Source organism: Hyla sarda, chromosome 5 (assembly GCF_029499605.1).
Source record: "Hyla sarda isolate aHylSar1 chromosome 5, aHylSar1.hap1, whole genome shotgun sequence".
Classification (NCBI taxonomy): domain Eukaryota; kingdom Metazoa; phylum Chordata; class Amphibia; order Anura; family Hylidae; genus Hyla; species Hyla sarda.
Window position 1 is genome coordinate 213,135,609 of NC_079193.1, and position 25,744 is coordinate 213,161,352.

The 25,744-nt window shown below is 44.9% G+C and overlaps 1 long non-coding RNA gene across 1 annotated transcript in view; it reads right to left on the bottom strand.

Moving 5' to 3' along the window:
- Nucleotides 1-24,692: 24,692 nt before the first annotated feature.
- LOC130272642 (uncharacterized) overlaps nucleotides 24,693-25,744 on the bottom strand; it is a 29,989-nt gene continuing 28,937 nt past the window's right edge. The window contains exon 4 of the long non-coding RNA XR_008843658.1: nucleotides 24,693-24,899. This is a non-coding gene — a long non-coding RNA (uncharacterized LOC130272642). The remainder of the gene's footprint in view (nucleotides 24,900-25,744) is intronic.

Below are 25,744 nucleotides of genomic sequence, written 5' to 3' on the forward strand. Positions count from 1 at the left end.
CTCCATCTTTACTCATTGGACCTTCGCAATTGCATTGTTTGGCAAAATCCTGCAACTGATTTCGTGATCAGCTTTGATCATGACATCTAAAGGGTTAATGGCGGACATGAGCGTAATTACTGATGTCCGCAATTTTCAGTATGGTTCCGGCTGCTGATAGCTCCTGCACTTGCTTTATGTTCATGATGTAAATGTACATCATGGTGCTCTAAGTATCAAAGCACCAAGACATACTTTTACATGATGGGTTCTCTAGGGGTTAAAGAGGAACTTTCATCAGTTTCACCCACACTAACCTGTTAGTACAGGTGTGTTGTGCTAGTGGTTCTGGTTTGGCTAAAATCACAAATAGTTATGTGTGGTGGACCACCAGGTGAATGGCGGGACCACGGGTGTTGCGGTGAGAGTGGTGGGATCAGATGTTATTAACCCCGGGGGTCTGATGGCATTAACCCCTATGTGTTCGTGATGCCAGTGGTTTTCAGGTTACGGAACACCACACTCCCGGATTCTCCGCTATCCCACGGGCTAGTAGTGAATAAAGAGTCCACAACCAGTTCGGGTTAAACGGAGGCTTTACTGAGTAGAAGTCAGGTGTAATTATCTTCACAACTAAGGTCAGATTCCCAGAAAGGTGGTCAGGACCCAGAGGACCTTGCAGCTTGCTGGACCAATACTTGTAATAAACTTTACTTTGACTTTGTAATTAGACTTGATTTGACTATGTGCAGGACTTGACCAGTTTCAGTGACAGCAGACATTGACGTGAGGCTTACTGGCAAGTTGTAGCTTTGTGGTACTCCAGATGCTGATCACTTGACTCTAAGGCCTCTGGTGCTTGCTGCCTCAGCAAAGACTTGTTCTCAGATTAGATGGTAAGATCCAAGAGAGAGAATTGCAAAATGGCCACCCCTTAATATAGTGGGGGGCTGGACTAAAGCCCATTGGTCAAGCTGTGGGTCACAGATTAAAGCTGGTGCTCTCTGGGAGTACATGTGACAACAAATCATTTGATTGCATAACATAACATGTGACAGGCTTACTCACAGGTCCTTGAGACCTCCCACAGGTCCTGTATACTATCTAGACATAGGGATCCTGTCTATGCATTAAAGTGATACACACACCATATAAAACAACAGGGAAAAAGCAAAGGGAGACATTGCAGGGGAGCGCCAGGGTCACTGAGGGACTCAGCCTGACAGGGCCTACAGGTAGTATAGGACCATGTACCTGTACTGGGACATTACATATGTTTAAAGGCTTTTTAATGGGCCAGGCACTAATCCACATTTGTATTCTGTCATAGCAGTGCAAATGACACTGAGAAGAATTGAAATAACTGTATTGCAATTACAAGTAAATCATTAGGTTTGTTGTACTATAATCTTTATTTATTGCATTAGAACATACCACGTTCAAAAAGAGCTAATGAAATATTATTATCAGATTAATACTGAGAATACATTGGTTAAACGTGGCTTAGGAGACAGGATTTGTGTCTCACTCTTATATTGTTGTTGGCACCTGCATTGACAAATAAAAAATCCCTGCTGTTTTCAAAACAGAAAGAACCAAGTTTTTATGAAAATTGCATTGGCACATTGTGTAAAAAGACTACATAGCTTCCATTATCACAGCATGAGAGCACAGTAATCTAGCAAATTGACAATACATAGATAAATAGGCTGTTTGAGGCTAGAGACAATACTATTATTCTTGCATGAAGTGAATGCATATATGGGAAAAATCCGGAGGGTTTTCTTTGTTATAAAGCTTATTTTATTATGAATCTTGTAAGCTTTTATTTAAACATTAGCATGTTAGATATTTGTCATTAATGTTTGCAATGACGTCATCCTACATTGAGAACCTTATTTACCGTTAAATAAATATTTATTTTCCGTGTCTCGGCTTAGTAGTATAATCATAGAGATATGACAGTCAGGTATAGGAGGAAGTAGTGGTGCACAGAACAATGAACATTGCTATAAAAAGTTGATTGACATGCCAATAAGATAATAATAAGATAATTAAAGGGATGGTTCACTTTTGACACTCTTTTTGAATGGGAAAATCCACTTATTGGTAAAACCCAGCAACAAGTGTATAATTTCCTTGCAGCACCCCCACAGGGGGAATGAAGTACGGTCCTCAATAAAACAGTAGTGTAAATCTGTAGTAAATGGAAGTGAAATGTTTTCTAGAGATATAGGCCCAGATTTAACAAACTGTGTGAGAGAAAAAGTGGAGTGATTTTTCCACAGCGACCAATCACAGCTGAGCTCTGGGAAAGTGAAAGCTGAGTCGTGATTGGTTGCTGTAGGGAAATCAATCCACTTTTTCTCTCACACAGTTTGATAAATCTGGGCCATAGAGAGATAAAATTTTTTTTTGCCGATCTCCAGCCTGACTACTAAATGAGGGTCATAAATAAGAGATTACCCTTTATTAAACCAGAAATACATCTTATCCCCTATCCCAAAGGATAGGGGATAAGATGTCTGATCGTGGCCACTAAGGGCCTGCGTGATCTCCAGGCCATAAGCGTCGGCATCCGGAACACAAAAGCTTGGAGCTTCCGTGTTCGTGACATCACGCCATGCCCCCTCCATTCATGTCTATGGGAGGGGGGCTAGTACATAGCCGTCACGCCACCTCCCACAGACATGAATAGAGGGGGCGTGGCGGCTGTAGTCACCAGTCATCTGGAGATCACGGGGGTCCCCAGTGGTGACCCCCTTTGGATAGGGGACAATATGTTTTTCGGAGGGGTACCCCTTTAAGAGTATTTGAATAAAACCAGACCCTATTCATCTGCTTCAAAAGTAAATATTTTCTGGTGAATCTGTGATGAACTTGTGATTATATACAAGTGCCAAAAGGGAAAATGTCAAGCTGCAGTGCAAAGTATTGAGACACAGTGAGGCATGGGGTAGTAGCAACCTAAAACATAGAATGTGTTGGCCCATCTTGTCTGCCCAATATTCTGAATTCTATGAATAGTCCCTACCCTATATTATATGAAGGATAGCCTTATGCCTATATCATGTATTTTTAAACACCTTCACTGTATTTGCCGCTACCACTTCTACAGAGAGGCTATTCCATGCATCCACTACTCTCTCGGTAAAGAAATAGTTCCTGATATTACTGTATACACCTTTTTCCTTCTAATTTAAAACTATGTCCTTTCATGGTAGTTTTTCTTCTTTTCTTTTTCTTCTTTTAAATATATTAGAGAGGAGGTAGATTTATTACCTCATTCTAATTTCTAACAAGCATATATTTTCTTTTATTCATCTATGGAACCATGTAAAGGCTGTTATTTCTAGGATAAGCTTTTGATCACTTTCTAGCTGATGTTTTTATGCAAGAAGGCGAGTTTTACATACAGTAGATGAGAAATGAAAAAAAGGATTTTGAGTTTATTAATCGAATATTTTTAAAAACAGTTTTTACTTGCATTATAATATCACCTAGAGACTTGTTGTTAATTAGGTTAATTGTTATAAAATATTACACAGAGGACACAACAATAAGAGCAGATTCTACTCACAGTCTGAAACACATTCTGAAAAGTCACCGTAGTAGGTATTAATACTATATTTGTTCTGCTCCTCAATAATTTACTTTTCCCCATCTTGGCTTTGGTGTTAAGGCTATGTTCACACGCCACAATTTCGGCATGGAATTTTGCATGAAAATTCTGCATGAATTTATAGTCAATACATTTCAAAGGGATATAACAACAGATAAACGAAAAAGGTGACCAGGCACTGCTGCATTCAACTTAAATGTCCGCCGAATGGACAGCTGTACTGTCCAGTCCAGATCTCTAGCGGGGGTGCTAACTGATGTATAAGAGGATTCTAGTAGCATATGATGGCATAAGAATAGAAAGACAGTTGCACTCAGATTTATTTTGGCATGATCAGGACAGACAACAGGGAAATTTCCTCGCGGGGAGCAAAAAGCTGCCAGACGCAGCTACAGGTGCGGAAGCATACCACAAGCGCCAACTTTTCTCTGTTGTATTCTCCTGCATCTGTAGCTGCGTCTGGCAGATTTTTTGCTCCCCGCAAGGAAATTTCCCTGTTGTCTGTCCCGATCATGCAAAAATAAATCTGCTTTGCAAGTTACAAGGGTGAGTGCAACTATCTTTCTATCCTTATGCCACTATACACTATAAAGGGATTCCACTGTCCCATTCCCACATTTGAATTTCTGCTGGAGCATTTACGCTTCAGGAATTCCATTGAAGTTAATGGGCAATTCATTTCTGGAGAATTTACTGCAGAATTTTCATGCATAAATTCTGCAGTGTGAAGAGAATATTAGAGGTCACATGCAGGGCCGTTTGAAGGAATTTGGGGGCCCCATGCAAAAGAGACATGGAGGCCCCATTAGTCATGGGTATGGTTATAAAAAGGTGGAGCCAAAAAGGGGAGGGACCAAATGTAAATTATAGTTGGTTATAATAGGGTACATAATGAAAAAAAAAAATATATATATATATTTATAAACACACACACATTAACATAGGTAGAACAATATCCCATGATAAACACATGTACCTTTAAATACATACATATTGCCATCATACTGTTACTGACACCAATATTACCAATAATACCAGTGTACAAGGAGGAATATTATCACCACACATATTACCATTATACTGTTACTGACCAAATCCTGTATACTGAGACCAATATTACCAGTACCTCTAGATTAAACCCCCCTAGTAGACAAGTAGTACCCCCAAATTAGACCCCCCAGTAGACCCAGATTAGACCCCCGGTAGACAGGTAGTACCCCCAGATTAAGCCACTCCCCCAGTAGGCAGGTAGTACCCCCAGATTAACCCCCTCCCCCCAGTAGGCAGGTAGTATCCCCAAATAGTACCTGCAAGGGTTAAGGAGGAACCCGAGAAGCGTGCAAAAATGTCCCGCACTGGTCAGCATCCCGCCCGTGGGCGGGGACATCATGTTGACGTCCCTATGCCGAAGTGGAACTGCTTGTATTTGCCTGTTGTTGCTGGGGGATAGGAAGTCAGCGCAGCACCGATGACGTCCTTCGGCTGGCTGCCATTTTGTCGAAGCCTCTTATAAAAGAGACCAGGCGGTCAGCACTCTTCAGTCCGGAGATTGCAGAGAGGAGTACAGAGATGGCGGAGCACACCGGAGCACATGAAGAGAGCACCAAGATGGCGCTAGCGGATCGGAAAGTTGCCGCGGCCACAGCGCGACTATTTCAAAACTTGGCTGTTAGTTTGCAGCGGTTGTCCCTTGGGGCCGAGGAGGCCTGCGACCTGCCCCCGCTTCCAGAGGATGACAAATGGCCAGCCACCCCGGAAGGAGAATCATCCATGTCGGGAGAAGCATCGCCTGTGAGGCTGTCTCCTCACCATAGGACCAGGGGATCCTGGGCAGAGATTGCTACCGAGGAGTCGGAAATAAGTACCTCGGCTGAGGCCACATTTTTTACACCCTCTTCCACTTCTAGCCCAGAGAGAGAGACCCAGGCCCAGAAAGCTGCTGAAGCTTCTGCATGCCCGCAGTCACCCCCTCTACCCAGATGGGGGTTTGTCGATGAGCCTGCATTAATTCAGTATATGAGGGAGCAGGGAAGCCTCATCCCCCAGTTCCTACAGCCCAGGCCGAAAGAGCCTGAAGGGAAGCCTGGCTGCCATAGAAGAGGAACTGAGGGCACAGAAGAAACAGATGTATGGGCCCAAGCTGCTGCCGCACGAGGTGTGTCAAGAACAGCAGCAAGACACAAAACAGCTGGAGGCCCTATATATCAGAAAGCTGGAGCATCCACAGGAAGGTGAGCCACCCCTGGAGCGTCGCTGCACTGTTGTAAAGTTCGACCGAGTCGGGGGATTTGGCACACTCATGGACTGCCGACATGGAGGCATCATCCTTGTCAATAGGAGAGTGGTCCAAAGAGACTATCTTCCCCATCACTGCATTCCCTGGAAAAAGGTGAAATCGTAGAGTATACTCCGGTGAGGAGCCTGTGAGGAGAGTGTGCAGCAGCCGTCACCAGGCCGAAGAACCCCACTCAGCTGCCATTCACCTACTTTCCTTCAGATGACTGGGATGCAGATCCTTTTGGGCTGAGACCAATGAAGTTCCCAGACGCCGCCCTTGAGGAGGAGATCTACATGCCCGAGGCACCTGCTATGGCTCCCAAGTTTCTCAAGAGATCCAGCTCTTCATCTCCCTTCACAGAAAATGTGCCCAGGCCTACTCCCCCTGAGGAGGTGTGGCCTGATCAGGGGGCACCAACTGATGTGCCTAGGCCTACTCCAGTCACGGAGGTGTGGCCTGATCAACAGGCACCAACAAATGTACCTCGGCCTACTCAGAATGTCAAAGAGGTTTGGCCGGACCAACGGGCACCTACAATATCCCCAGTGGCCCAAGCTGCTGCTGTGAGTGTAGTGGTCACTGTCAGCCCGTCCATTGCTCAGTCACGATTAACCAATGTGGCGTGGAACACTCATCTTAACCCCATGAAGGGGGTCCAGTCTCGCTCTCCTAGATTTATGTCCCAACCTGGGAAGCATACAGGTAGGTGAGGCTGGGAAAAAAGAGTGCCTACTTAAAGTTGTGTACAATGACTGTACCTACTACGGGTATATGACTAACTGTTCTGTACACAAGTACAATCTTATTGTTACAAGTTTACTACACCAGAGCAACGTTTAAGAAGAGTACCTGACAAACTTTTGTCAAGCCAGTTTATCCTGCAACGTTTTGTGCCCAGCTAGGGCCGTAATTCTAACCAGAGACTCCATAGTGTATTGGGACTACTGAGCCATACGTGAACTTTAATGTATGTATGGTAAAAGTAATATATTTTGTGTACCATTTTGCACTCTGGGGTTATGCCTCATGAAATGTAATAAAATGTAAATGGTTTACTGTACATGTGTACATGATTGTTTAACCCCTTAAGGACAGACCCATGTTGTACCTTAAGGACCATGCTCTTTTTTTTTGACATGTGTCTCTTTAAATGGTAATAACTTTTTCTGAGCGGAGCGATTCTGATATTGTTTTTATCTGACACATTGTACTTTATATAAGTGGTGCATTTTTGTTGACACATGCAGCATCTTTTGTGAAAAACTGGAAAATTTCTGGCATTTTTATTTTTCTGTCATTCATTTTCCAACAGCCGTAACTTTTTTATTTTTCAGCTGATGCCATTGAGTGAGGGCTTATTTTTAGTGGGGTGAGCTGTTCACCGGACTGGATAATTTACATTATAGTTTTATAGTACATGTCATTACGGATGTGGCAATACCTATTATGTATATGATTTGTGTTTTTGATCTTTTTTGGTGATAATACAGGGCTTTTATTGGCAAAGGGGCATATTTTTTATACACTTCATACTTTTATTTAAGAACTTTTTATATAATTTTTTACACTTTTTACAGGTTATACTATGTTGTAATACATTTGTACTGTTGCACAGTATGACCCGATCTGCTGCACACAGTATAGCCTGTGTGATCCAGCCTCTGGCTGGATCTCACAGGCTTTCGCAGCAGGCAGACAGGAGGTCATGATCTGACCTCCTGCTGCCATAGCAACCAAAGGCAACCCGCGATCATATCGCGGCGCTGCAGTTGGAGGCGCGCTCCCCCTGTCAGCACCATAGATGCGTGATCAGGATTGATCGCGGCATCTACGGAGTTAATGTTGCTGGGACCAGCGCGATCGTGGCCCGGCAGCTGCGGCGGGACTCCGGCTGTGATTGACATACGTCCCAGTGCACGAACGTGTCGGATGCTGGGACGTATGCATACGTCCCATAGCGGGAAGGGGTTAAAGGTGTTCCAATGATACCACATAGGTGTTGTCCCAGCCCCACTGGGAGAAACAAGAAAACCACCTTCACACTGAAATCTCACACAGCCAGACATCTAGACTGACCTATATAGTGTACACACATAAATTCAGTACACATAAGACTAAATCACAAAAGTCATGTGTGGTGTCCCGGTACAGGACTTGGTCCTGTCCCTCTGTCTAAAGTCCCCACAGCCAGAGTACCTCTATGCTATCAGGGATCTCCTGGAGGGCTAACCCCTAGTCACCTCTTAATACTGTGTTTAATGTATATACTTATATATTTTTCTATTATAGTATATTGATGTACAGGATCTTAGGTAATGATACTGTTAATAAATTGGATCATGCGATATTCCCATAATGCTTTAGGTCAGGACTGACAGGTTTGCAAAACCAATGAGCTTTGTACCGGCCCTCTCCATAAATAAGGGGCTGCTGCCACTTAATTCTCTCTCTTAGTTCCTGGTTGCAAAGCAAACAACTCTCTTGATGACTGCTGATCTCTAGAGAAAGCACATCTGTATCTCTAGAGAAAGCACATCTGTATCATCTACTACAATTCAAGCTAGGCCTGAAGCCTATTCCTTCAGCAGCCACAAAACGTGAGTTAATCCAGCTCAACACCTACAAATCCTGTGTGACTACTGAACCAAAATTACCCCTAAATTCAGTAACACAGTGGCTAGCAAAATCCAGGCTCATTCAACTACAAAGTCCCAGCAAACCTGTGAGGAGCCTGTACCACAGTCCTCTTACAAAAGACTGTACATTATCTGCACTTGCATAAAATCTGCAGTAAAGTTCGTTCTTGGTTTACTTCAACCTCTGCTGTGGACAATCCATTATTCCTCCCTATTGTTCCTGGGACGGGTGGCGGTAGGACTAATTTCATTGAGGAAGCACGCACCCTGGCGTCACGACAATTAAGAGTTAAACCTATACCCTACACTACCACTCTGCAACACCCCTGTTCACCATTATCCCTACAAGCTCACCACATAGCTTTTTGGCTTCTTACGAACAGGATACGGGTGTGTACCTACAGCTGTTTTGCCACCATTATTGCAAGAGTACTCCCCCAAAAGACTGTGACTTATGAACTGTGTAAAGTTTTCGTGGCACGTGAATATTTGTGCACACACGAGTGTACGGGACTGTACTGTGAATACTGTGTGTGAACGGTGCACACGAAAAGATGAGTAAAGATGCGTAAAGTACCTAGCGAAGCCATGCTACGATCCTCTAGGCTATTCATCCCTGAATGGGTTAATTAATTGCCTGGAAAGCGGGCAAAGAAATCCCGCACTGCTCCACGACCCGCCCCTGGGCGTGGACATCAAGTGCACATGTCCCAGCCGAAAGGGAACTCAGATTCATTGCTGGTGTTCGCCGGGGGAACGGAAGTCGTGGCTGCATCGATGACGTCCTTCCGTCTGGCAGCCATTTTGGCGAAGCCCCACATAAAAGGAGCACTGCAGCGCGACCTCTTCAGTCTGCACGAGGAAGAGGAGAGTACAAACATGGCGGAGAGCAGTGCTACACGTGGAGTGAGTCACAAGATGGCGCCTGAACAACGAAAAGTCGCCGCAGCGCACCTTTTTCAGGACATGGCCGACCGCCTGCAGCGATTGTCTCTTAGGGGACCTGCGATCTACCTCTGCTGACTGAGGACGACGAGTGGCTGGCTACCCCAAAAGGGGAATCTCCAGGGACACCCAAAGCGGCATCACCGGTGAGATTGTCCCCTCACCATCGGACATGGGGGTCCTGGGCCGAGATCCCAATGGAGGAATCAACTGTGAGTACTCCGACGGAAGCCACCTTTTCCTCCTCCTCCAGCCCAGAGCCAGAGATCCCCTTGTCCCATGTCACCCTGCCAAGCTCACTCCTGCGCTCACCCTCTCTGCCTAAGTGGGTGTTTGGGGACGAACCAGAGCTGATCCAATACATGTGGGACCATGTTCTGCCCGGTCCGGGAAAGTCTCATCCACCGGTTCCCACAGCTCAGCGAGAGAGGGCCCGCAGGGAGGCTGAAACTGCTAAAATCATGGAGAAGCTGTGGGCCCAGTACAGGGAGCATTATGGGCCAAAGGATCTCCATCTCCCTTATGAAGAAAGGGTTAAACAGCAAGGAGACACTAAACAGCTGGAGGCCCTTTATATTAGAATGTGGGACTACCCCCAAGAGGGTGAAGCACCACTAGAGCGCCGACGCACTATGGTCATTCAATTTGATAAGTCCAGGGGGTATGGTACCCTCCAGGATTGCAGGCATGGGGGTACCATCCTGGTGAATCGCAGGGCTGTACAAAGGGACTATCTGCCCAGAAGGTACCACTCTTTGGAGGAGGGGGAGATTGTCGTGTACACCCCTGTTAAAGGTCTGCGGGGTGGGTGGGCTGCAGCGGTCACGAGGCCCAAAAACCCCACACAGCTCCCTTTTACTTATTTTCCCTCCGATGACTGGGAGGCGGATCCATTCTTCTACAACTGCCTGCAACGAAAAGAAAAGCTTCAGCTCCCACAACATGGGTCCTCAGCATCAGCCAAGGTCCCACCAGGATGTCTTCATGTCTTCAAATGTGCCCGGGCCTACTCCCACTATTGAGGTGAGGCCTAAACTGCGGGCACCGACCACTGTGCCTAGGTCTACTCCCTGCCCGGAGGTTTGGCCTGACCACCAGGCACCTACAGAAGTGCCGCTGCCTACTCCTACCAAGGAGGTGAGGCTGGATCAACTGGCACAAACCGCGGTTCCAGTGGCCTCTGAAGCGGCCATTAACTTTGTGGTCACTGCAATTAACCCCATGAAGGGGTCCCCACCCCGCTCTGTTTCCGAGAGAGGCAAGAATCCCGTCAGGCGAGGGTGGGGCATCAGAAGATATCCCAAGTAGAGCCCTTATTCTGTTAATGCTCTGATAACTAACTTTTGGGTACCTAGTGCCTTTCGTTTGTCAACAGACTGACTTGTTTGCAACATGTTCAATAAAGTGCCTGGCAGGACTGTGCCATGAAAAGTTCCTGTTATGCAACGCAACCATCCAGTTTTTGCCCGGCCCATGGCCGAGAGACTCCTGGTTCTGGGAGATTCGTAAGTGTGTGCCCAGCTGTTGGAGGTAGCCGTGTTTGCTCATAGACTCTTAGCACAGGTGGACTGTTGATCCTTGTGTGACTGTTCTATTGTACATACCTATTGAGTAATATATTTTCCTTTTGTGCAGCAAATTTGCCCTCACTTCAGGTGAATGCATCTGGAAAATTTTTGTTGTTAACATAAAATTTTGGTCAAGGGTTAAGTCAATGTAACACACTTCAGTCAAATATACATTAGGGACTGTAGAATTCTTATATCAGTCCACACCACTGTTAGTCACTAAAATGTCATGTAATTTGCACTTCTATTAGGTTCTCTTCGACAATATCTCTGAAGCTACTTTCTGTCTGGGGCACTTACACCACTGTGGTTAAAGGACAACTGCAGCCATAACAACTTACCCCCTATCCTGTGGGGATAAGTGTTTGATCGCGGGAGATCCGACCTCTGTGAGAGCGGCTAATGCGCATAGCGTCGACCTCAGTTAGGGTACACCCCCTTCACGCCCCTCCCCATACAGCACGAATGCTGCCTCCCCGCCTCTCCCATAAAACTACATGGAGGAGGTGTGTCGGCCACGGCAGAGCCGGGGCCCCGTGCTGGAGATCGTGGGGGGGTCCCAGCTTTCGGACCCCCTGCGATCAGACAATTATCCCCTATCGTGTGGATCTTTCATGTGGCACCCACCTGTAGCTGCTTCCGGAACCGCTGAGTCCATCTCGACCACCGGGACGGAAGATCGTGACATCATGACTCCACCCCCTTGTGACGTCACACCCTGCCCCTCAATGCAAGTCTATGGGAGGGGGCGTGACAGCTGTTATTCATTTTATAACGGATAGGGACTTTTGTAACCTGATTTGTGCAGGCCGAATTTGGGTGCAGAGCCTATGCGATGTTGTGTTTTCCCTTAACCCCTGCAAGGAGGTGTTTACTTTGCTGCTGGAAGACCCAGGTCATGGTTGATAGAATATTGATGGAACAGAGGAAGTAGTGTTGCAGGATCAGTAGTGTGGTTAGAAAAGGAGCTAGGGTTCTCCATTTCCTCAAGAACAAATAGGATATGTCAAGCTAAGGGGTTACACAGAATTCAGCATAAGAAATTATGCTAGGCGGAGTATTTAGAGGGCAAGGCAGCAATGTAGTCATTAACACTTGCAATAACAATACACACTCAATACCTAAGTAAGGGATGATTTACCTCATTCACTATGTAGCATCCTGCAGCATATGACCACCTTAAAATATTGACACCAGTCTTGATATCATCAGGATGGCACAAGTTGCTATGGCAAATCAACATCGATAACCTTTAGGCTGAGAGGTGCACCCAGGAAGCATAGGACCATGAGAGTCTGTAGGATACAGTCTGAAGCATGGGAAAGGAGCGTCAGGTGGACAGGTGGTTGTCAGCTGGGTGCAGCACTACGGTAAATAGCAGGATGTTTGCAGGATATACTTAAATTTTACAATATTAAAGGGATTGACAGGCCCGGCACCAACAATCGTAGTGTGTAATTTAGATTTTCAGTCAATAAATAAATTTAGCTTAGGCCTTGGGCTTTTTAAATGATTGAGCTTCCTTCCAATTAATATATTATGTACCATGTACAACTGACCCTCTAAAATGACCATAATTTATTCTGTAAAACAAGGTATTTTGCTGCTTCCACATGTCCTATTAACTACCGTGCTGTACCGTGCCCGATCTGCTGTTTTCAGCTTCATAACCACCTATGGCAGTTGCAAATAGGTCAGACTGGGCCTGGAGGCTCTATTCTTTAAATGGGGACTGTCATTAAACATGATTTTTAATATTTGATTCCTTATGCCAAATAAATAACTTTTGTAACCTTTTGTAAAGGTAAGATACAGAGCTTTTTAAAGCTCTGACATTTTTTTTTTTACGGGTGAGAGGGTAGTAAGGAGTAGTTAGGGAACATAGCCTGAGTTAGTTTAGAAAAGTTTATTTGGTGACAGGTACTCTTTAACCCCTTAACGACGCAGGACGTATATTTACGTCCTGCGCCGGCTCCCGCGATATGAAGCGGGATCGCGCCGCGATCCCGCATCATATCGCGTGGGTTCCGGCGCTAATCAACGGCCGGGACCCGCGGCTAATACCACACATCGCCGATCGCGGCGATGTGCGGTATTAACCCTTTAGAAGCGGCGGTCAAAGCTGACCGCCGCTTCTAAAGTGAAACTGAAAGTATCCCGGCTCAGTATCCCGGCTCACTTTTTATGGGAAAAGGGGGGTGATTCAAACTTTTATTAGGGAAGGGGTTAAATGATCTTTATTCACTTTTTTTTTGCAGTGTTATAGCTCCCATAGGGACCTATAACACTGCACACACTGATCTTTTACATTGATCAGTGGTTTCTCATAAGAAACCACTGATCGATGATTCTGCCGCTTGACTGCTCATGCCTGGATCTCAGGCACTGAGCAGTCATTCGGCGATCGGACTGCATGGAGGCAGGTAGGGATCCTCCGGCTGTCTTGTAAGCTGTTCGGGATGCCGCGATTTTGCTGCGGCGATCCCGAACAGCTCCCTGAGCTAACCGGCAGTGATTTAGTTTCACTTTAGACGCAACATTCAACTTTGAACGCCACGTCTAAAGGGTTAATAGCGCGCGGCACCGAGATCAATGCCGCGCGCTATTAGCCACGGGTCCCGGCCATTGTTAGAGGCCTGGCCCGACCCGTGGCCCCGCGTTATAGAACGGGAGCGGACTCAGGATGTACAGGTACGCCCTGGGTCCTTAACAGGTTAATTTTCTTTTTTTGCTATGGTAGAAATGCCTTTTTGTCTGCCTGATAGTGTGCTCTCAGTCCCCCCCGAACCCTGCTCTCAGTCCCCCCAAACCCCGCTCTCAGTCCCCCCCGAACCCCGCTCTCAGTCCCCCGAACACCGCTCCCCGCTCTCAGTCCCCGAACTCCGCTCTCATACCTTAGTGCAGGACAGCAGCAGCAGCGACGTATATGCTGGGAGGCGCGGCTGGCGTGTAAGGCCAGGCAGGGAGCGATCGCAGGCTGAATGAATTAGGACCAATTGCCCGGCCGGCATCAGTCCGAATTCAAGCGTGACGTCACACCAGCCTGCAGCCGGCCACTAGGAGGGAGACGCCTAGTGGCCGGCTTTCAAAATAAAAATAAAGTGTTTTAATGAAAAAAAAAAATTATGAAAGTATATTAGAAAGATGTTGTAGTACATCAGTACTACAACATATAAAAAAAGTTCATGACAGTGCCCATTTAAGTTTCTGGCACCAGTAGATAAAAGGAAAAAAAAAGTTTTCCACCGGAGTACCCCTTTAAGGTGTTAAAGGTGCCTACACAGGCTGTAGAGAGCGATGCCTCCAGGGCTGCTCAATACTATCCTGCAACATAGTTGTCTCTGAGGGACCTTCACCCTCCGTTGAGCCAGCATTGGACATGGCCACACAGGTTCAGGAAAGGTAAGCACTAAAGCAGTGGTCTCCGGCTGTCCGGGCATGCTGGGAATTGTAGTTTTGCAACATCTGGAGGTCCGCAGGTTGAAGACCACTGCACTAAAGTAACAAAAAAAAAAAACTACCCAAGTTGAAAATAAAATCCTTTTCACATGGTGGCTATAAACCCCACAAAAGAAAATAACTCGCATTGCTTGCTGATATACTGCAGGAGGGACCCCGAAATGGCTGCTCTACAGGGTATAATACGCCGTCCTCTGTGGTGGTAAGTTCTGTGTAAAAGGCGATGTGAACAGCTGATTTCAACATTTAAGCCAAAATTACTAACAACGTGCGCAAAATGATAAATTTGGTGCATGTCCACGAAAACCAAAGTGAAAAAAAAAGGGTAAAAAGAAACTGTCAACAGGCAGAATTGATAAATACCCTCCATTGTCATTTAAATAACATAAGAGTGTTAGTAAAGGAAAGTGCCTATAAAGTTTTTCAACTGTTCACTTTAAATTGCCACAAAGGTACTAAACCCTTCACACCAAAAATGTTTATATTCAAACCACTTAGATGAGATAATAAATGCAATTTGCTTCAGCAGTGAGTGATCATTTAACACTTCATCATTCATATTATGTACTTTTACTTAGTTCTGTTTATCTTTTATTTATTACTTGGTGTTAAAATCTGTATATATTATCTCCACTTAGTTTGGTGGAAAATGCCAACTACTATAACTCAAGTGTCACACAGACACTTGTGGTTTGATATTTTGACAGCCAATTTTCTGCTATAGAATTTTTAAAGGGACTAAATACCATAGAAACACCTACCTACTGGACTCCAAAATAAAACAAATAGCATGTGGATACCTAAAAGTGCAAATATTTAATCCTAAAAAAAGATCCACTGACGCATAGATATACTAAAAAGTGTAATCATCCTTATTTGAGTAGCTAAAATCTCCAACATGATAAAATCACATACAAATATATGTCATTTCACAGCAAGAATAGACTGACAAAAGACTGAATACTGGGGTTGAAAACACCTGGCAGTAATAGGTAACAGTTCACACCATGGATAAAAGTGGGACATATGTAGCAATCACAGTTCATAGATGGACAGCACGGCACTACTTTCCCTTCAGGTGCAGAACGGTGATGATACGGCAGACTAGGACTAAGGATTGCTGGAGGTGGTGCTCTGACTAGCGATAGTGCATGGAATCGCAACAAAAGAAGTAGAGAAATAATCGGCAACTCACCTCGGCCAGCTGAGTAAATCTTCTTTTATTTCATACTCACAAAAATCTCATATGGGAAGAGGGTAGTGGGGGGACACAGGATGGCGACAAAGCTCCGTTTCGCACGATGTTCGTGCTTCCTCCGGCTAAGCCGGAGGAAGCACGAACATCGTGCGAAACAGAGCTTGGTCGCCATCCTGTGTCCCCCCACTACCCTCTTCCCATATGAGATTTTTGTGAGTATGAAATAAAAGATTTACTCAGCTGGCCGCGGTGAGTTGCCGATTATTTCTCTACTTCTTTTGTTGCATATGTAGCAATCAATAGTATAACATGAATAAATAAGATAACAGTAAACAGTGCTAATAACTTAAAGGAGTACCATGGCGCTTTTTTTTTTTATCAACCCTCCATGCCCGGGCTGCAAAATGAAACAAAACAAACTTTAACTCACCTGCCTACGTTCACCCTTTGCTCCGATGTCGGTGTCCCATTCTCCGATCCCTGTCTTCTTCTGCTTTCTGCGGGTCAGTGAGTCACGCTGCTCTCAGTGTATCACCGGCCACAGCAATGTCCCACTGGGGCTGGTAATACGCTGAGAGCAGCGTGACTCATTGACCCACAGGAAGCGGAAGAAGACAGGGATCGGAGAATGGGACACCGACATCGGAGCAAAGGGGGAACGTAGGCAGATGAGTTAAAGTTTGTTTTGGTTCATTTTGCAGCCTGGGCACAGAAGGTTAATAAAAAAGCACCATAGTACTCCTTTAATATTTAATAGTGCTAACTAAACCCTAAATACAAGGTACAGGTACATAAAAAGAGATGCCATCAAGGGGATTCAGAGAACAGGAGACAAGAATACATATGAGAATCATGTTTGTGATTTATGCTGCTCAAATAAAGATTATTACACTTATTTTGTATACCTATGTGTTAGTGGATCTTTTACGATTTAATACCACAGAAACAGTCTTTGTCTCTATGGAGCCCCATGCTCTCTATGGAGCCACATGGGAAGGGGGCCTGGCTTAGGTTTTTCCGATCAGTGGAACTCACCAGGACTTTATCTTTCTTTTTTTTTTTTTTTTTTTTTATCATATCATATCTGCCATTGGGCTATATTTGAAAGAGAAATAAAACCATTCATTACTTTCACCTACGATCTTATTTGTCCCACAACATTTTTTCTTTTCTAACAGTGTACTCCTATCTGTCTCCCTTGCTCTTTTTAAAGGGGTACTCCCCTGGAAAACTTTTTTTTTTTTAATCAACTGGTGTCAGAAAGTTAAACAGATTTGTAAATCGCTTCTATTAAAAAATCTTAATCCTTCCAGTACTTTTTAGGGGCTGTATACTAAAGAGAAATCCAAAAAGAAAGCATTTCCCGTGATGTCCTGACCACAGTGCTCTCTGCTGACCTCTGCTGTCCATTTTAGGAACTGTCCAGAAAAGGAGAAAATCCCCTTAGCAAATATATGCTTCTCTGGACAGTTCCTAAAATGGAAAGCAGAGGTCCGAAGAGAGCCCTGTGATCATGACATCACGGGAAATGCATTTCTTTTTGGATTTCTCTTTAGTATACAGCCCCTAAAAAGTACTGGAAGGATTAAGATTTTTTAATAGAAGTGATTTTCAGATTTGTTTAACTTTCTGGCACCAGTTGATTTAAAAAAAAGTTTTCCACAGGAGTACACCTTTAAGGCATTATTCAACACCACTTGTGCACGTGCGCCAATTTGTTTTTGGTCCACTTTTAAGAGAAATGTTTTCCTTAACCCTTTAAGGACCAAGCCCATTTTGACCTTAAAGGGGTATTCCAGGATTTTTTTATTTGACTATGCTACAGGGACTGTAAATTTAGTGTAGTTCATAATATAATGTCTGTACCTGTGTGTGACGGTTTTCTCACAATTCTTCTGTGATTTTCACCCCAATATTTATTTTTAAAAGCATACAAAATGACTGTTGTCTCAGATTTTTCCCAGGTTGCAATGCAGTCGAGACCGGACTCACTAATCAGCTGATGACAGGGAGTCTGTCTGCTTCAATGGGTGGAGGGATCAATCTGCAACTAATGCAACAGCTGTAGGCACCCTGATTGAAAACCACAGGTCTTTTGAATGGGTGCAGCTCATTTATGTTTCAATCGGTGGGGTGGCTGATGTGTGGGAGGGAGGAAAATGGAATTATGGGATTTGTAGTCAAAAAAAGAAAATTCAAACAGGAAATACCAGTTCACAAAAAGCTAGCCACAGTGTTATGGTAATCTCATGACATAGCCATTTAGCCCCAAGACAAGCGCAGATCCTTCCTAAACATGTCCATTACTGCCTGCCAGGTACGTATTAAAATAACCTTATGGTGGATAACCCCTTTAAGGACCAGGCCAATTTTATATTTGCATTTTAGTTTTTTTCCTCCATGCCTTCTAAAATCCATGACTCCTTTATATTTCCATCCCCAGACCCATACAGGGCTTGATTTTTGCATGACCAATTGTACTCTGTAATGACGCCTCTCTTTTTTACCATAAAATTAATGGCGAACCCAAAAAATTTTTTTTAGTGAGGAAATTTAAATAAAATTTATTATGTTTTCACACTGTACATGTTAAGGTAAAAATGTCATTTTTTCTTTATTCTGTGGGTCAATATTATTAAAATGATACCCATCGTTACATACTTTTCTATTATTGTACTGCTTTAAAAAATATTAAACTTTTGTACAAAATCAGTATGTTTAAAATCGTCCTATTTTGACCACCTATAACTTTTCCCTTTTTCCGTATAAGGGGCGGTATGAGGGCTCATTTTTTGCGCCATAATCAGAACTTTTTATTGACACCACATTTGCATATATGAAACTTTTAAATAACTTTTTTTTTTTATAAAATGGGACAAAAAAGCTGCAATTTTGGACTTTTTTTTAAATTTTTTACATTTACGCTGTTCCCTGTACAGGATCATTAACATTATATTTTGACATTTGCGCATGCGGCGATACCAAATATGTTTATTATTTTTTTTAAACGCTTTTTGGGGTAAAATGGGAAAAAGGGACAATTTCCATTTTTATTGAGGCAGGGTGTTTTTACACTTTTTATGTCCCCATAGGCTATAGCAATCATTTGATTGCTAATACTGTTCAGTGCTATGCATAGGGCATAGCACTTATCAGTGTTATTGGCGATCTTCTACTCTGGTCTGTTTGATCTCAGACCAGAGAAGAAGACCCCAGAAGACGGACGGAGGCAGGTGAGGGGACCTCCGTCCACCATTTTAGATGATCGTATCCCCGCAGTGCCGCGGGCGATCAGATCATCCATCTAAACATGTGCATTGCCGCAGATGCCGTGATCTGTATTGATCACGGCATTTGAGGGGTTAATGGCAGACATCAGCATGATCGCTGATGTCCGCCATTACCGGCGGGTCTCCGGCTGCTATCTGCTGGGACCTGCAGTGCATGACGCGAGCACCAATCCAGTGCTCGCGGTCATGTACAGGACGTAAATGTACTGTAACGGCTGGTGGTGTGCATCCGCTGTACCTGTTGTGGATGATGGCGTGAGCCGTACCAGGGAGCAGTGTCTTAGGAGCCACTGGTTTTCACCAGAGCCTGCCGCAAAGCTGGATGAACTTGCTGTGGCAGGCGGCTCCCAGATCACTACCCCTGGCATGACTCATCCACAAAGGCTGCTTAGGAGATGCGTGGCACAGAAGGAATGAGACAGAGTCGTAGTGAGGGGCAGGCAGGAGGTCAGAACTGGCAGCACTGTAGCAAGGTCAGGTCACATAGCAAGAGGTCAGAGGGCTGGCGACACAGGAGCAAGGTCAGGATACGTAGCAATGGGATTAGATACACGGCAAGGCAAGACACAAACAGAACGCTTTCTCTTAGGCTGAATGGCACAAAGATCCGGCAGGGGTCAAGAGGAAGTGCAGGGGTAAAAAAGGTCAGGACCAGACAAGCACCAATCAATGGTGAACTGGCCCTTTAAATCACAGGAAGCCGGCGCGTGCGTGCCCTAGGAGGCGGGGACGCACGTGCCAGCGGCCAGGGAGAGCAGAGGGGACAGAGACGCGGGGAGGTGAGTGACGGCCCAGTGTTCGCATGCGGGCGCATCCTGCTATGTGAACCGCAGCAGAGCCAGCACGGGAGGACGGGACAGGAGTGCGCTCATGGCCAGTGTGTCTGGCAGCAGCGTTACTCATAACGGTATGGGTCTCCCCCTCTTTTCGGGCTGCAGGAACCTCAGCATCAGGTCCCAATTGAATATGTTCTCGTCAGGTTCCCAGGACCTCTCCTCGGGACCAAATCCCTTCCAATCCACCAAGAAGTAACTTTTCCCCCTGATGGTCTTGGTGGCAAGAATCTCCTTGACCTTAAAAACATCGGCAGCGCCGGACATGGGAGTAGGAGAGACTTCACCCTGGGAGAAACGGTTGAGGATCACTGGCTCGAGGAGAGAGACGTGGAAGGAATTTGGAATGCATAAGGAAGGAGGCAGGCAGAGCTTATAGGAGACCGGATTGATTTGACGTAAGATCCTAAAAGGACAGAGGAGCCGAGGGCCAAGTTTGTAGCTGGGGATCTTCAGTCAAATGTATTTGGCAGGCAGACAAACTTTTTCTCCAGGAAAGAAGATTGGAGGTGGTCTTCTTCTCTTGTCTGCGTGAGACTTCATAAGGGTAGAGGCGTGTACCAAGGACCATTGAGTCTCCTGCCAAATAGTCATGAAATCCTGGATCTGGTCATCCACAGCAGGTACCCCAGAAGAAGCGGGGAGAGGAAGAGGAGGGTGAGGATGGCGGCCATAGACAATGAAGAGTGGAGATCTTTTAGTAGCCTCAGAGTCCCGATGATTATAAGAAAACTCAGTCCACGGCAACAAATTGTCCCAATTGTCCTGCGGAGACAAAGTGACGGAGGTAATCACCCAGAATTTGGTTCACTCTCTCTACCTGGCCATTGGTCTGCGGGTGATAAGCAAAAGAAAAGTCCAGCTTGACTTTGAGGCATCAGCAGAGCACCCGCCAGAATTTGGAGACAAATTGTACCCCTCGGTCAGAGACAATGTGTAATGGCAAACCATGTAAACGAAAAATATGCCGGAAGAATTGATCTTCCAGCTGAGGAGCGGAGGGAAGTCCAGGCACAGGAACAAAATGGGACATTTTGGAGAAATGATCTGTGGCAAACCAGATGACTGTGTTGTTTGAGGAGGATGGTAGGTCAGTGATGAAGTCCATGGCGATGTGAGTCCAAGGGAACTCTGGAATGGGCAAAGGTTGAAGAAGGCCTGCAGGCTTAAGACATTGATTCTTGTCTCTGGCACGAGTAGTGCAGGAACCGACAAAATCAAAAACATTGCATTCCAAGTTCAGCTGAGATGAGCTAAATAGACTTTCGAATTCCAGGGTGCCTGGCCATTAGAGAAGAATGTCCCCAATTCAATACCTTAATTCTAAAGTGGGATGGTACAAAAGACTTCCCAGGAGGAACTTGTTGTAGGTCAAGAGGTGCGACAGTGACCAAACATTTAGTAGGCACGAGGGGAGGAGTCCAGACCGGCCACATCAGAAGCCATGGAGAGAGCATCGGCCTTAATATTCTTATCCGTGGGCCGAAAATGGATTAGGAAATTGAATCTGGAGAAGAAAAGAGACCACCTGGCCTACCGGGGATTCAGACGCTGAGGGGACTGAAGGTACAAAAGGTTCTAATGGTCAGTGGAGATACTGACTGGATGAGTAGAGTCTTCGAAAAGGTGATGCCATTCTTCAAGGCCGAGCTTCATGGCCAATAGTTCACGATCTCCAATGGAATAAATTCTCTCGGCATGCGAAAAGGTCTTTTGGGTCAGAATAGCTCCAGCTCCTACCGAAGAGGCATCTATTTTAAGGAATTAGGGGTTTTCTGGGTCAGGTCTCGATTAAACTGGAGCAGAGGCAAATGCCGATTTCAATCGGGAGAAGGCTTCTTCTGCCTCAGGAGGCCAGGATTTGGGGTTACTGTTCTTCTTAGTAAGAGCCATAATCGGAGCAACCAAGGAGGAAAAGTGTGGAATAAGCTGTCGATAATAATTGTCAAACCCCAGAAAGCATTGTATAGCTCTCAGGCCAGAAGGTCGAGACCAGTTAAGAACCGAAAACAACTTATCAGGGTACATCTGGAGGCCTTTATTGGAGAGTATATATCCAAGAAACGGAAGACTTGTCTTCTCAAAGAGGCATTTCTCGACTTTTGCCTAGAGACGATTGTCCCGTAGGCATCGTAGAACCTGTCGTACATGTGTGCGATGAAGCTCCAAGTTGGGTGAGAAGATCTGGATATCATCCAGATAGACCACGACAAATGTGTAGAGAAGATCACGGAAGATGTCATTGACAAATTTTTCGGAAAATGGCCGGTGCGTTTCAGAGACCAAATGGCTTCCCAAGGTACTCGAAGTGCCCATCACAGGTATCCTTGAGTCCTCCAAAGGTCCTATATACTATCTAGACATAAGGATCCTGTCTTAAAGGTACATACACCACAAGGGGGGTGGTTCTGCTATCTACAAGGGGGGGGGGGGGGTCCTGCTTTCTACAAGGGGGGGGGCCTGCTATGTACAAGGGGGGTCCTGCTATCTACAAGGGGGGGTCCTGCTATCTACATGGGGGGTCCTGCTATCTACATGGGGGGTCCTGCTATCTACAAGGGAGGTCCTGCTATCTACAAGGGGGGGTCCTGCTATCTATAAGGGGGGTCCTGCTATCTACAAGGGGGGGTCCTGCTATCTACAAGGGGGGGGGGCTGCTATCTACAAGGCGGAGGCCTGCCATCTACAAGGGGGGTCCTGCTGGCTACAAGGGGGGGCTGTTATCTACAAGGGGGAGGCCTGTCATCTACAAGGGGGAGGTCTTCTATCTACAAGGGGGGCTCTACTGGTTACAATGGGGGGGGGCTGCGGTATACAGGGGGGCTGCTACAAATGTCTGCACCTATCTATACTCCCTACTATTAAAGGCAATCTTACAGCAGAGTCACTTGCACTAACTTGAATTTATAGGTAGTGCAGGTCTCCTGGTTTCTATCGCTGCTCACATGTGATCATCAGCACAATCGCTCCGGAGACATCGTTCTCGCCGCCAAAGCAAATTCTTTGTTCTGCCCAATGGAGAAGAGAGAAAACTTGGCTCATACTACAACATCCACCTCCATTGCACACAACAAGGATTCCACATATCAGCAAGGTAAGCAGCGCCAGAAACCGCGTCATTCTGGTGTCAGATTCCCTTTAAAATAAAAGTACTCGTACTTGGTAACGGCGAGTACTAGAACTAAAGTATAGGTACTCGTACTCGGTCTTAAAAAAATTGTATTGGGACATCCCTAGTTCTGGTATAGCAGTGTTATTCAGTCATTGTATGGGGGTATTGTTCTGTTCTGGTATGGCAGTGATATTCAGTCATTGTATGGGGGTATTGTTCTATTCTGTTATAGCGGTGTTATTCAGTCATTGTATGGGGGTATTGTATTGTTCTGTTCTGGTAGGCGATGAGATTCAATCATTGTATGGGGGTATTGTTCTGTTCTGTTATGACGGTGATGTTCAGTCATTGTATGGGGGTATTGTTCTGTTCTGATATGGTGGTGTTATTCATTCATTGTATGGGATATTGTTCTGTTCTGGTATAGCGGTGTTATTCAGTCATTGCATGGGGGTATTGTACAGTTCTGGTATAGCAATGTTATTCAGTCATTGTATGGGGGTATTGTTCTGTTCTGGCATGGCATTGTTATTCAGTCATTGTAGGGGGCTATTGTTCTATTCTGGTATTCTGGTGTATTGTTCTGTTTGGGTATAGTGGTGTTATTTAGTCATTGTATGGGGGTATTGTTCTGTTCTGGTATGGCAGTGTTATTCAGTCACAGTATCACTGTATTGTTCTGTTCTGGTATGGCGGTGATATTCAGTCATTGTATGGGGGTATTGTTCGGTTCTGATATAACGGTGATAATCAGTCATTGTATGGGGGTATTGTTCTGTCATAGTATGGCAGTGATATTCAGTCATTGTATGGGGGTATTGTTCTGTTCTGGTATGGGGTAATATTCAGTCATTGTATGGGGGTATTGTTCTGTTCTGTTCTGGCATTGTTATTCAGTCATTGTATGGGGTGTTATTCACAAACAAATAGGGGGACACAACCTAAGGCCATGTTTGCAGATCAGACAAAAATAGTTTTTTTTTAGATCAAGGGCCAGGCTCCCAAGGGTTTGGGGGGGGGGGGGGGGGGGGAGCTCGGCAAATTGGGATTTTGCCTAGGGCGCCAAAAATCCTTGCACCAGCCCTGGCAACACTAGGCTGCTGCTTGATTGTACCTGGCCATTTATCAAAAAGCAGGGGTACACAATTGATTATTTATTTAAAAAAATTGATAAAAAGCCAGATACAGACCGAGAAGCAGCTTAATATTACCAGGGTGAGAAGGGCTATGAATTGTGGCTCTTTCAACCCTCATAAAACAAATCTGCTCATCTTAGGTGCTCAAAGCTGAACTAAGTACTCCTGTTGGTGGTGGGTACTGGGCTACTTATATGGGGGAAAGGGTTTGTTATCTGTTTTATGGTTGGACACTAAACCATGCTTACTCCTGCTTAGTAATTGAATGTCAATTACTTGGCCATTTATAGATTAAAACACACACACGTAACACCAGGAAATAAACAACTTTAAGATAAAACCACCCTTATATCTGTTGTTGACCATTTTATATATAATAATTAAATACGTTTAAAATTAAAGACAAAACAAATACCATACCCTCCTTGGTAAAATGCTGTCTCTGCTTACTACCACAGAGTATCCTGGGCAATAGCAGAATGGTGCCAGAATCTGGCACCCTTCTGCTTTCTTGCCCTGGGAGACTATGCAGAATACAGTAAGCCAGTGCTTTATAACCCAGTGCTAGCTCACTGTGGTGCATGGACTAGAACCCCTGTCCCTGCATTTTTGTAGTGCTCTGCACTGACAGTGTAGGATGCCACAGAAACTACTGTGATTTGCAATGTTTATGCATTGGTGATGATGTATAGTTCACAGCTCTAGGCAAACTGCCTAGACCTACTGTAGCCAGCTCTCAACATATTGAGCTCACATTTTTGGGGCTGGATAAGTTTGTATGCACTTGAGGCAGCTTGGGATCTGCGGTATGGAAGAAACGTATTCAAAGCATATCCCTGAATCCTGTAAAGGAAAGGTGTTTGTTAAGTTTACAGTACTGGGCAATTTAATTACTATTACCATAACCTTCTACAATGTGTAATTCATTGCTCTGTTTTGACTGTATTGTGGTTTTGTCTGTTGGTTATCTTAAATGCCATGTCCCCTAACACCTAGACTAATATGCTGTCTAGTCATGATTCTAGCTGTAGACTTTAACTATAATTACACCTGCAAACTCTGCCTGTCTGCATCCTTTTCCTTATTTGACCTTGGCTAAGTTCCTGACTGCAAGTACTATCTTGGTTCCACTGGGGAATTAGTCTGCAGTAAAGTCAAAAACGACTTGCTTGAGTTAAAGTTAAGAAGTGTAAAGTCCTCAAGCACTGTGACTCTTGGAATCTAGCCAGTGCCAATCTGAAAATACAGGAAAACTTTCTCACGCCAATTATTAAATAAAAGTAGTTTAGTCATTTTTATAGAAAGAAAAATGGTTTGCTCTAATTTTACTGAGATGGTTAAGATTTGTAAACAAAGGAAAGCCTGGAGAAAATTACAAATTATATATTTAACACTGACATGTTCCATTGTTCATTCTAGACTGTAAAAAATCTATCAGAATGCCAGTAGCTAGTGAGCCCCCCCCCCCCCCCCCACACACACACAAAAAAAAACTTTGGGAGGTTTTAGGCCATGTTCACATGTTGGAATTTCCGTGCGGAATTCTGCTTGGAATGTTTGCACCTGTTGAATTCAATGTGGGTTCTGCTGCACTGTGCACACGGCGGAATTTTCATGCCAGATGTTTCTGGCACGGAAATTCTGATTTCCGTGTCTGCAGTAAGAATGAACCTGCTCATTCTTTCCGC